This window comes from Rhinoraja longicauda, chromosome 39, assembly GCF_053455715.1.
Source record: "Rhinoraja longicauda isolate Sanriku21f chromosome 39, sRhiLon1.1, whole genome shotgun sequence".
NCBI classification, from domain to species: Eukaryota; Metazoa; Chordata; class Chondrichthyes; order Rajiformes; family Arhynchobatidae; genus Rhinoraja; species Rhinoraja longicauda.
This window is the reverse complement of record NC_135991.1, coordinates 6,549,897-6,561,983: the sequence shown is the minus strand read 5'-3', so window position 1 is coordinate 6,561,983 and position 12,087 is coordinate 6,549,897. Positions and strand designations below refer to the sequence as shown.

Below are 12,087 nucleotides of genomic sequence, written 5' to 3'. Positions count from 1 at the left end.
CGTTCGGGCGGGGTATAAAAGGACGAGTTCGGCGGATGCGACACATTGTCTGGAGCTGCGAGACCAGAAGGACGATCATGGTGGGTTCTCCCGGGGCTGGTCGGTGGGGCGTCGTGTCAAACCGGTACGGGGGTGGGGGAGCCGGGATACCTCTAGAGGACCCGGTACGAAGAACCTGTCGACAGAGGATTTCCGCGATGACCACGCAAATCCAGGCGCACACTGTGGAGTTCATGTTAGCACTCGGAGCCAATAACCGTGCGAATAACACTTTCATCTCTTCCCCTTTCTTCCACCGCCAACCCCCTCTTTCTCTCTCTCTCTCCAGCGTGAGTGTATCTCCATCCACATCGGACAGGCCGGAGTCCAGGTCGGCAATGCTTGCTGGGAGCTGTATTGCCTAGAGCACGGGATCCAGCCGGACGGACAGATGCCCAGCGACAAGACGATCGGTGGCGGCGACGACTCCTTCAACACCTTCTTCAGCGAGACGGGGGCGGGAAAGCATGTCCCGCGGGCGGTGTTCTTAGATCTGGAGCCCACGGTGATCGGTAAGCTGGTAGGGAGAGAGTGTTGATATATTATGTCTCAGTCCCTCCCCGCTACGTGCCGGGAGGGGCGTTTGCGGCGCTGGTTTAATCTCCGGTCTCTGCTCCCCATTACCCATAGACGAGGTGCGGACCGGTACATACCGTCAGCTCTTCCACCCCGAGCAGCTCATCACCGGCAAGGAGGATGCGGCCAATAACTACGCCCGGGGCCACTGCTCCATCGGCAAGGAGATCGTGGACCTGGTGCTGGATCGCATCCGGAAACTGGTAGGTTTAGTTTAGTTTAGTTTAAAGATAAAACGCGGAAACAGGCCATTTCGGCGCGCCGGGTCCGCGTCGACCAGTGATCCCCGCACATTAACACTATCCTACACCAACTAGGGACATTTTTGTTACATTTACCAACCCAATTACCCTACATACCTGTTGGTCTTTGGAGTGTGGGAAGAAACCGAGGATGCCGGAGAACACCCACGCAGGTCACGGGGAAACGTACAAACTCCGTAGAGACAGCACTCTGACAGTCAGGATCGAACCCGGGTCTCATCCCTTCTGTGGCATGGAACGCCACAAATTGACAACTCTCTTGGTGAAAATGTTTGTTCTCATCTCAGTTTTAAATGGCCTCCCTTTCATTCTTGGAAGGTGACCCCTGGTTCTGGACTCCCCAACATTGGGAACATTTTTCCTGCAACAAGATTGTCCAGTCCTTGTATAATTTTATACGTTACTGCAAGTATTTACATTCACCTAGAGCTCTGCCTCATCAATGGTGTTTTGCTCACATAATCACAAAACCCAATCAGATTGGTGATACAAAACCAACCACCTACACAGCCGTGTTGATTATCCCTAGTCAGCCTATGTCCATCTACATGCATTCCTAACCTGTCCCTTAGATACTTGGTTGCATCTTTCCGACCACAGATGTTAAACTAAACCTACAAATGTTAGGCTCCGTCCACAGATGCTAGATACCTCCCCAGAGCGCCAGTTTACCCCTGTAACACTCACACCCACCCTCACACCTTTCTCCCTTCCAATGCTCTCTGCTTTCTCTGCCCGCAGGCCGACCAGTGCACCGGACTCCAGGGGTTCCTCATCTTCCATAGTTTCGGCGGCGGCACCGGCTCGGGCTTCACCTCCCTCCTCATGGAGAGACTCTCCGTGGACTACGGCAAGAAATCCAAGCTGGAGTTTTCCGTCTACCCGGCTCCGCAGATCTCCACCGCCGTGGTCGAGCCCTACAACGCGGTGCTGGTCACCCACTGCACCCTGGAGCACTCCGACTGCGCCTTCATGCTGGACAACGAGGCCATTTATGACATCTGCCGGCGGAACCTGGACATCGAGCGCCCCACCTACACGAACCTCAACCGCCTGCTGGGCCAGGTAGTGTCGTCCATCACCGCCTCGCTGCGCTTCGACGGCGCCCTCAACGTCGACCTGCTCGAGTTCCAGACCAACCTGGTCCCCTACCCGCGCATCCACTTCCCGCTGGTGACCTACGCGCCCCTGATCTCGGCCGAGAAGGCTTACCACGAGCAACTCTCCGTGTCGGAGATCACCAACGCCTGCTTCGAGCCGGCCAACCAAATGCTCAAGTGCGACCCCCGCCAGGGCAAGTACATGGCGTGCTGCATGCTCTACCGCGGGGACGTGGTGCCCAAGGACGTCAACGCCGCCATCGCCACCATCAAGACCAAGCGCTCCATCCAGTTCGTGGATTGGTGCCCGACCGGGTTCAAGGTACGTGGAGATTTTGCACTATTCCACGCGGCAGAGGCTTGACCCAAACCCGGGTCTCGCACTGGGCTGTGATGTCTACCACATCCAGACAAGCCGGTCCACGATTGCAGAAACCAAACCGAGGGCCTGGGTTCTGAACATCCATCCAGGGAAGTATTGAGGGTTCCTGGGAGATTCCTGGCCAACGGGTCGCGCCGGCATCAGGATAACTAGCTGCGCTCTCCCTAGGTTGAAAGCGCAAATCTTTATTTTTAGTCAACGTCCAGTATCATTGGGCCCATCGTGTCCATGCTGGCCCTTCCAGTAGTTCTATTCTCTCCTCTCACTGCTTTCCTTGTAATGTTCGTTCAGTCCCTGATTTTCTTTGCACTGTTCCGCCATGCGATGGGCGGGAGGCGGCATAGCAAGATAGCGGAACGTCGGAGGTTGGGATCGAACCCGGGTCCACAGCGCCCTGGAAGAGCTGCTTTCGTGGAACTCCAGCCCAAGCGGGAACCATTTGCGATTTCTAGAATTTTATTGGCCATTGCGCGGCTCCGGCTTCTTCCAATGGAAGAAGAAAACTGGTTATCGCTCGGTAAAAGGAGCACCGATTTGTCTTTCACCACTCACCCTATGCAAGCCATTACTCCATCACCAACATGTTTGGGTCGCGTCTAGTAACGTGACAAAGCAACGGAGGTCTGTTTCTATTAGGTACGTCACTCTACTTCCACCTACCGGTGGCAGATACATCTTATCTTGACAAAATGGCGGCACTGCCCTAGCAGCTGCGGCTCACCTGCGGTCCATTTGTCTTTGTGTTTTTGTTGTTTTTTTTGGTCTTAATTGTAGTTGTGATGTGGTGTTTTTGTGTTTGTGTACTATGTGTGTATGTGGGGGGGGGGAGGGGGAAACTGTAACATTGTAAATATGTGTCCCTTCCGAACGGAAACCCGACCTTTGTTTTCTGGGCCGTGTCTCCGTTCCTGCTGCGGCCTACGATCGGCCCAACTCCTGGAGCTGTCGGCCTCCAGGGCTCTGGTTCGCAGAGCCCGCGGATCGGACTTACCACCACCGGAGCCGGCCGTCTTCGGAGGCTGCGGGAGCGGCTGCGACTCGCCTTAGGCTCGGGCCGCGTGGATGCCGACATCGGGAGCTCCGGCAGCGGCAGCGGGTTCGCCCGCCCCGGATCGCGGGGCTTGGGTCGCGGACATTTCACCGTCCGGCGCGGCCTAAGATATGCCGCGGGATATTTCTCTGCTGGGCGGGGGCTTCAATGTCGGGAGCCACGACCGCCCCGACGTGCAGCAACAGCGGCAGCAGCGTGTTCGCCCGCCCCGGATCGGACTTATCATCGGCGGAGCCGGCCGTCTTCGGAGGCTGCGGGAGCGGCTGCGACGCGACGCGCCTTGGGCTTGGCCCGCTGTGGACCGTCCGGTGCGGCCTGCAACCACAACAACCTGGCTGCGGGCGAGGACAGCGGGAGAAGAGAAAGACATTGTGGCCTTCCATCACAGTGAGGAGAGGACTGGAGGAGACTCACTGTGATGGATGTTTCTTTGATGGATGTTTCTTTTTTTTGTGTGTTTTTGGGGTTGGGTGGTTTGAGTGCCTGTTTGATGCTTTTATTTTTGGACTGTGTTTTTGGGGGTTTTGGGGTTGTGTGATTTGAATGCCTGTTTAGCGCTTTTATTGTTGGACTGTGTTTTTGGGTGTTTTGGGGTTGTGTGATTTGAATGCCTATTTAATGCTTTTATTGTTGGACTGTGTTTTGGGGGTTTTTGGGGTTGGGTAATTTGGGTGCTTGTTTAGTGCTTTTATTGTTGGACTGTGTTTTTGGGGGTTTTTTCGGGGTGTAATTTTGATGCTTATTTAATGCTTTTGTTGTTGGACTGTGGGTGATTGAATTAACATTTTGTTCAAGATGGCCGCGCCGTTGTGTTTGGCTGCCTGCCACTGTATGTTTCTTTTTTTTTCCTAGTCAGATGTGCAACACTTTGGTCAACGTGGGTTGTTTTTAAATGTGCTATACAAATAAATTGACTTGACTTGACTTGACTTATCTTGAATGCGGTCATTTCTATGCAACCGCACTAAACGCTGTTCTTCTCCGCCTGCAGGTGGGCATCAACTACCAGCCCCCGACGGTGGTGCCGGGGGGCGACCTGGCCAAGGTGCAACGCGCCGTCTGCATGCTGAGCAACACCACCGCCGTCTCGATGGCCTGGACCCGCATGAACCTCAAGTTCGACAAGATGTACGCCAAGCGGGCCTTTGTCCACTGGTACGTGGGGGAGGGGCTAGAGGAGGGGGAGTTCCAGGACGCGCGGGAGGACATGGCGTCGCTGGAGAAGGACTACGAGGAAGTAGGCATCGATTCGGCGGATCTGGACAAGAAGGGGGAAGAGGAAGAGTGAATGTATTGTATATCTTGTATGTCTAGAAAGATTCATTTATTTTTGTTACTACTGTTGTAAATCTCATTTCCGAAATTAAACATATTTATGACTTAGTTTGGTATTGCGTCCTTCGTAGAGACACAATTGCTCAATGTCTATAGGTTCATACCGTGGAAATAGACCTTTCGGCCCAACTTGTCTATGCCGACCATACCGCCTCATCTATGCTGATCCTGTTTGGCGCATATCACTCTATCCAATTCTTCGTCATGTCACTACATAAATAGATTTTAAATGTTTCTGGGGCCTTCAGAAAGGCTTTCTGAAAGTCGAGGTACACCACGTCCACCGGCTCTCCCCTGTCAATTGTCCTAGTTACATTCTCAAAGAATTCCAGAAGATCAGTCAAGCATGATTTCCCCTTCGTAAATCCATGCTGACTCGGAACGACCCTGTTATTACTATCCAAATGCTCCGCAATTTCCCTTGTTACTGGACTCCCGCAATATCGGTAACATGTTTCCATCCTCTCGCGTGTCCAATCCCTTAATAATCTTATATATTTGAATAAGATCGCCTCTCATCCTTCTAAATTCCAGCGTATACAAGCTCAATCGCTCCAGCCTTTCAACGCACGACGGTCCCGCCATTCCGGGAATTAACCTCGTGAACCTACGCTGCACACCTTCAATAGCAAGAATTTCAATTCCTCAAATTTGGAGACCAGAACTGCACACAGTACTGCGGGTGCGGTCTCACTGGGGCCCTGTACAATTGCCGAAGGACCTCTTTGCTCATATACTCAACTCCTCTTGTTATAAAGGCTACCATGCCATTAGCGTTCTTCACTTCCTGCTGTACATGCATTCTAACTTTAAGTGACTTATGAACAAGGACACCCAGATCTCTTCGTGCTTCCCCATTTCCTAACTTGACACCATACAGATAATAATCTGCCTTCCTGTTTTTACCACCAAAGTGGATAACCTCACATTTCGCCAAATTAAACTGCATCTGCCATGCATCTGCCCATTCGCACAACCTGTGCAAGTCTCCCTGCATCCCCACAGCATCCTCCTCAGAGTTCACACTGCCACCCAGCTATGTGCCATCCGAAAATTTGCTTTTAATCCCTTCATCTAAGTCATTAATGTATATTGTAAATAGCTGCGGTGCAAGCACAGAGCCTTGCGGTACCACACGAGTCACTGCGTGCCATTCTGAAAAGGACCCGTTAATCCCTACTCTTTGTTTCCTGTATGCCAACCAATTTTCTATCAATGTCAGCACCCTATCCCCAATACCATGTGCTCCAATCTTGCCCACTAATCTCCTATGTGGCACTTTATGAAAGGCTTTCTGGAAGTCCAGGCACACTACATCCACTGGCACTACCTTGTCCATTTTACTAGATGATTAGTCGAGCATGATTTCCCCTTCGTAAATCCATGCTGACTCGGCGCGATTCTGTTACTGCTATCCAAATGTTCCGTAATTTCTTCCTTTATAATTGACCCCAGCATCTCCCCCCCTCCGGATACAGATCATTAGTCCCTGCGGATTTATCAGCCTTCAGCCCCATCTGTTAACCCAACATAATTTCCTGCCTAATGTGAATTTCCTTCAGTTCCTCCGTCACCCTTGGACCTCTGTCCACAGGTACATCTGGGAGATTGTTGGTGTTTTCCTTAGTGAAGACAAATCCAAAGTATCTGTTCAACTCGTCTGCCATTTCCATGTTCCCCATAATACATTCACCTGCTTCTGTCTTCAGGGGACCCACATTTGTCTTAACTATGTTTTCCCTCTTCACATACATAAAGAAGCTTTTACTATCCTCCTTTATATTCTTGGCTAGCTTACCTTCGTAACTCATCTTTTCTCCCCGGATTACCTTATTAGTTTTCTCCTGTTGCTCTTTAAAAGAGTCCCAATCCTCTGGCTTTCCGATCATCTTTGCTGTGTTGTACGTCTTCTCCTTTATTTACACTGATAATCCTTCAGTTCTGTCCATACTGTTTCTACATCTCCTGATTCGATGTCACCCCTTGCAAGGGACAGAATATCATTCCTTACCAACAGAGCGACAGTACCCCCTCTGCCCACACCCGTCTGTCTTTTTTTCGATAGGTCGTATACGCCTGAATATTCATCTCCCAGCTCTGCTCCTTTTGCAGCTATGTCTGTGTGAGTACCACAACATCAAACGTGTTAATATCTAACGGCGCCTCAAGCTCATCCACTTTATTTTTTATACTTCGCGCTTTAACCTCGGTATTCACCTCACCTCTCACACCGGAAAATATTGGCCCTGACCTTACCCTCATATCCGTTCGAGAACTTTCCTTCCCGTTAACTCGGGTGTCTTTTGTAACTTTTCGTGTAATCACTTCCCCTTTAACTCCATCTTTATATTCCCAATTTGTCAACCCCACCCCTCCCCCCACACAATTTAGTCTTCCTGTTTCCTACTATATCTTATCTTTATCCCGCCCCCTCTCCTGATATCAGTCTGAAGAAGGGTCTCGACCCGAAACGTCACTCATTCCTTCTCTCCAGAGATGCTGCTTGACCCGCTGAGTTACTCCAGCATTTGTGTTTACCATATTTAAAGGGACTGCCGTTCGAAGAGCAGAGTTTCCGGGGGGACATGCACAATATGCAAAAATGCAGCCTATCCAAAGTCATATAAAGCTGCGAAACAACTTCCTGTCGCTTATACGTTGCGCCCCGACCAAGCATGTGCGGATATTAATAAAATAATACAACAGAGGTTAGTGTCCAATTAAGAATGGGACGAGCTAAACTTCTGCATTGAGCAACCCAGCTGCGGAGAACTTTGTGGGTTGGGCTTAATCTATCATGTAATCTTCAGAAATGGAAACTTGAGCAAAAACATTTAGCAGAAGACGGTGTTGGTGGTGCAGCGTTACAGTTGCCAGAGACCCGGGTTCGTTCCTGACCACGGATCCTGTCCGTGCGGAGTTTGTAAGTACTCGCTGTGACCGCATGGGTGTTTTCTTGGTGCACCGGTTTCCTCTCACGCTGCAAAGACTTACAGTTAATTTGATAATCGGTAGAATTTTAAATTTTACCTAGCGTGGAGGATAGCGCTAGTATACGGGGATCGCTGGTCGGCGCGGACTCGGTGGGCCGAAAGGTCTGTTTCCGCGCTTTATATCTGAAGTCTAAATTCTAAAGAGGGTAAAAACGAAAAGTGAAAGATTTAATGCGAACGTTTTAGTATGAACGGAGGGATTAGGTTCTCACGAACAAGATTGTGGGCACGTGGGACGAACTGCCAGAGGAAATAATCGAGGTAGGTACAACAACAACATTTAAATAAATCGAATACGTCGACAAGATTTCAGCCATTCGAAAGAGCGATCTGATTGCAGGTTTAATTCATGAGTTCCTGTTGGTCGGTTGATGTGACGACGTGTTGATCATTGGGGGGGGGGGGGCGCTATAGCGACTATTGAAACGCCCAATAAAGCGTTCGTCCGACAGCCGAGATGCGGACGGTTCCTTCCGCCGTTCGAACAACAGATCGCCGCGAACCCTTTGTTGCGTCACTCGCGCTGAGAACCAATCGGCGTTCTCTTTGCCTTTGTCCGCGCGTTCCACGACAACGGTTGGTTCGCTGGCGGCCAATCACAGTCGGCCTGGCTGAATGGAACGTTCCATCGGGCGGGGTATAAAAGGACGCGTTCGGCGGATGCGACACATTGTCTGGAGCTGCGAGACCAGAAGGAAGATCATGGTGGGTTCTCCCGGGGCTGGTCGGTGGGGCGTCGTGTCAAACCGGTACAGGGGTGGGGGAGCCGGGATACCTCTAGAGGACCCGGTACGAAGAACCTGTCTACAGAGGATTTCCGCGATGACCACGCAAATCCAGGCGCACACTGTGGAGTTCATGTTAGCACTCGGAGCCAATAACCGTGCGAATAACACTTTCATCTCTTCCCCCTTTCTTCCACCGCCCACCCCCTCTTTCTCTCTCTCTCCAGCGTGAGTGCATCTCCATCCACATCGGACAGGCCGGAGTCCAGGTCGGCAATGCTTGCTGGGAGTTGTATTGCCTAGAGCACGGGATCCAGCCGGACGGACAGATGCCCAGCGACAAGACGATCGGTGGCGGCGACGACTCCTTCAACACCTTCTTCAGCGAGACGGGGGCGGGAAAGCATGTCCCGCGGGCGGTGTTCTTAGATCTGGAGCCCACGGTGATCGGTAAGCTGGTAGGGAGAGAGTGTTGATATATTATGTCTCAGTCCCTCCCCGCTACGTGCCGGGAGGGGCGTTTGCGGCGCTGGTTTGATCTCCGGTCTCTGCTCCCCATTACCCATAGACGAGGTGCGGACCGGTACATACCGTCAGCTCTTCCACCCCGAGCAGCTCATCACCGGCAAGGAGGACGCGGCCAATAACTACGCCCGGGGCCACTGCTCCATCGGCAAGGAGATCGTGGACCTGGTGCTGGATCGCATCCGGAAACTGGTAGGTTTAGTTTAGTTTAGTTTAAAGATAAAACGCGGAAACAGGCCCTTTCGGCGCGCCGGGTCCGCGTCGACCAGTGATCCCCGCACATTAACACTATCCTACACCCACTAGGGACATTTTTGTTACATTTACCAACCCAATTACCCTACATACCTGTTGGCCTTTGGAGTGTGGGAAGAAACCGAGGATGTCGGAGAATACCCACGCAGATCACGGGGAGAACGCACAAACTCCGTAGAGACAGCACTCTGACAGTCAGGATCGAACCCGGGTATCATCCCTTCTGTGGCATGTAATGCCACAAATTGACAACTCTCTTGGTGAAAACGTTTTTTTTCTCATCTCAGTTTTAAATGGCCTCCCTTTCATTCTTGGACTGTGACCCCTGGTTCTGGACTCCCCAACACTGGGAACATATTTCCTGCATCAAGCTTGTCCAGTCCTTGTATAATTTTATACGTTACTGCAAGTATTTACATACATCTAAAGCTCTGCCTCGTCAATGGTGTTTAGGTCACATAATCACAAAACCCAATCAGATTGGTGATACAAAACCAACCACCTACACAGCCGTGTTGACTATCCCTATTCAGCCTATGTCCATCTACATGCATTCCTAACCTGTCCCTTAGATACTTTGTCGCATCGTTCCGACCACAGATGTTAAACTAAAACTACAGGTGTTATGCTCCGTCCACAGATGCTAGACACCTCCCCAGAGCGTCAGTTTACCCCTGTAACACTCACACTCACCCTCACACCTTTCTCCCTTCCAATGCTCTCTGCTTTCTCTGCCCGCAGGCCGACCAGTGCACCGGACTCCAGGGGTTCCTCATCTTCCATAGTTTCGGCGGCGGCACCGGCTCGGGCTTCACCTCCCTCCTCATGGAAAGACTCTCCGTGGACTACGGCAAGAAATCCAAGCTGGAGTTTGCCGTCTACCCGGCGCCGCAGATCTCCACCGCCGTGGTCGAGCCCTACAACGCGGTGCTGGTCACCCACTGCACCCTGGAGCACTCCGACTGCGCCTTCATGCTGGACAACGAGGCCATTTACGACATCTGCCGGCGGAACCTGGACATCGAGCGCCCCACCTACACGAACCTCAACCGCCTGCTGGGCCAGGTAGTGTCGTCCATCACCGCCTCGCTGCGCTTCGACGGCGCCCTCAACGTGGACCTGCTCGAGTTCCAGACCAACCTGGTCCCCTACCCGCGCATCCACTTCCCGCTGGTGACCTACGCGCCCCTGATTTCGGCCGAGAAGGCTTACCACGAGCAACTCTCCGTGTCGGAGATCACCAACGCCTGCTTCGAGCCGGCCAACCAGATGCTCAAGTGCGACCCCCGCCAGGGCAAGTACATGGCGTGCTGCATGCTCTACCGCGGGGATGTCGTGCCCAAGGACGTCAACGCCGCCATCGCCACCATCAAGACCAAGCGCTCCATCCAGTTCGTGGATTGGTGCCCGACCGGGTTCAAGGTACGTGGAGATTTTGCACTATTCCACGCGGCAGAGGCTTGACCCAAACCCGGGTCTCGCACTGGGCTGTGATGTCTACCGCATCCAGACAAGCCGGTCCACGATTGCAGAAACCAAACCGAGGGCCTGGGTTCTGAACATCCATCCAGGGAAATATTGAGGGTTTCTGGGAGACTCCTGGTCAACCGGTCGCGCCGGCATCAGGATAACTAGCAGCGCTCTCCATAGGTTAAATGCGCAAATCTTTATTTTTAGTCAACGTCCGGTATCATTGGGCCCATCGTGTCCATGCTGGCCCTTCCATTAGTTCCATTCTCTCCTCTCACTGCTGTCCTGGTAACGCTCGTTCAGTCCCTGGTTTTGTTTGCACTGTTCCGCCATGCGACCTCCAATTAACTTGCTCCCGCCCATTTGCGATGGGCGGGAGGCGGCATAGGAAGATAGCGGAACGTCGGAGGTTGGGATCGAACCCGGGTCCACAGCGCCCTGGAAGAGCTGCTTTCGTGGAACTCCAGCCCAAGCGGGAACCATTTGCGATTTCTAGAATTTTATTGGCCATTGCGCGGCTCCGGCTTCTTCCAATGGAAGAAGAAAACCGGCTATCGCTCGGTAAAAGGAGCACCGATTTGTCTTTCACCACTCACCCTATGCAAGCCATTACTCCATCACCAACATGTTTGGGTCGCGTCTAGTAACGTGACAAAGCAACGGAGGTCTGTTTCTATTAGGTACGTCACACTACTTCCACCTACCGGTGGCAGATGCATCTCATCTTGAATGCGATCCTTTCTATGCAACCGCACTAAACGCTGTTCTTCTCCCCCTGCAGGTGGGCATCAACTACCAGCCCCCGACGGTGGTGCCGGGGGGCGACCTGGCCAAGGTGCAACGCGCCGTCTGCATGCTGAGCAACACCACCGCCGTCTCGATGGCCTGGACCCGCATGAACCTCAAGTTCGACAAGATGTACGCCAAGCGGGCCTTTGTCCACTGGTACGTGGGGGAGGGGCTGGAGGAGGGGGAGTTCCAGGATGCGCGGGAGGACATGGCTTCGCTGGAGAAGGACTACGAGGAAGTAGGCATCGATTCGGCGGATCTGGACAAGAAGGGGGAAGAGGAAGAGTGAATGTATTGTATATCTTGTATGTCTAGAAAGATTCATTTATTTTTGTTACTACTGTTGTAAATCTCATTTCCGAAATTAAACATATTTATGACTTAGTTTGGTATTGCGTCCTTCGTAGAGACACAATTGCTCAATGTCTATAGGTTCATACCGTGGAAATAGACCCTTCGGCCCAACTTGTCTATGCCGACCATACCTCCTCATCTATGCTCATCCTGTTTGGCGCATATCACTCTATTCAATTCTTCGTCATGTCACTACATCAATATATTTTAAATGTTTCTGTACCTGCCGC

At 52.0% G+C, this 12,087-nt stretch overlaps 2 pseudogenes; both read left to right on the top strand.

Annotated features, from left to right (window-relative positions):
- The first annotated feature begins 233 nt into the window (after positions 1 to 233).
- Positions 234 to 4,699, top strand: LOC144611149 (tubulin alpha chain-like; annotated as a pseudogene).
- A 3,898-nt stretch (positions 4,700 to 8,597) lies between these two features.
- On the top strand, positions 8,598 to 11,792 carry LOC144611152 (tubulin alpha chain-like; annotated as a pseudogene).
- The last annotated feature ends 295 nt before the right edge of the window (positions 11,793 to 12,087 follow it).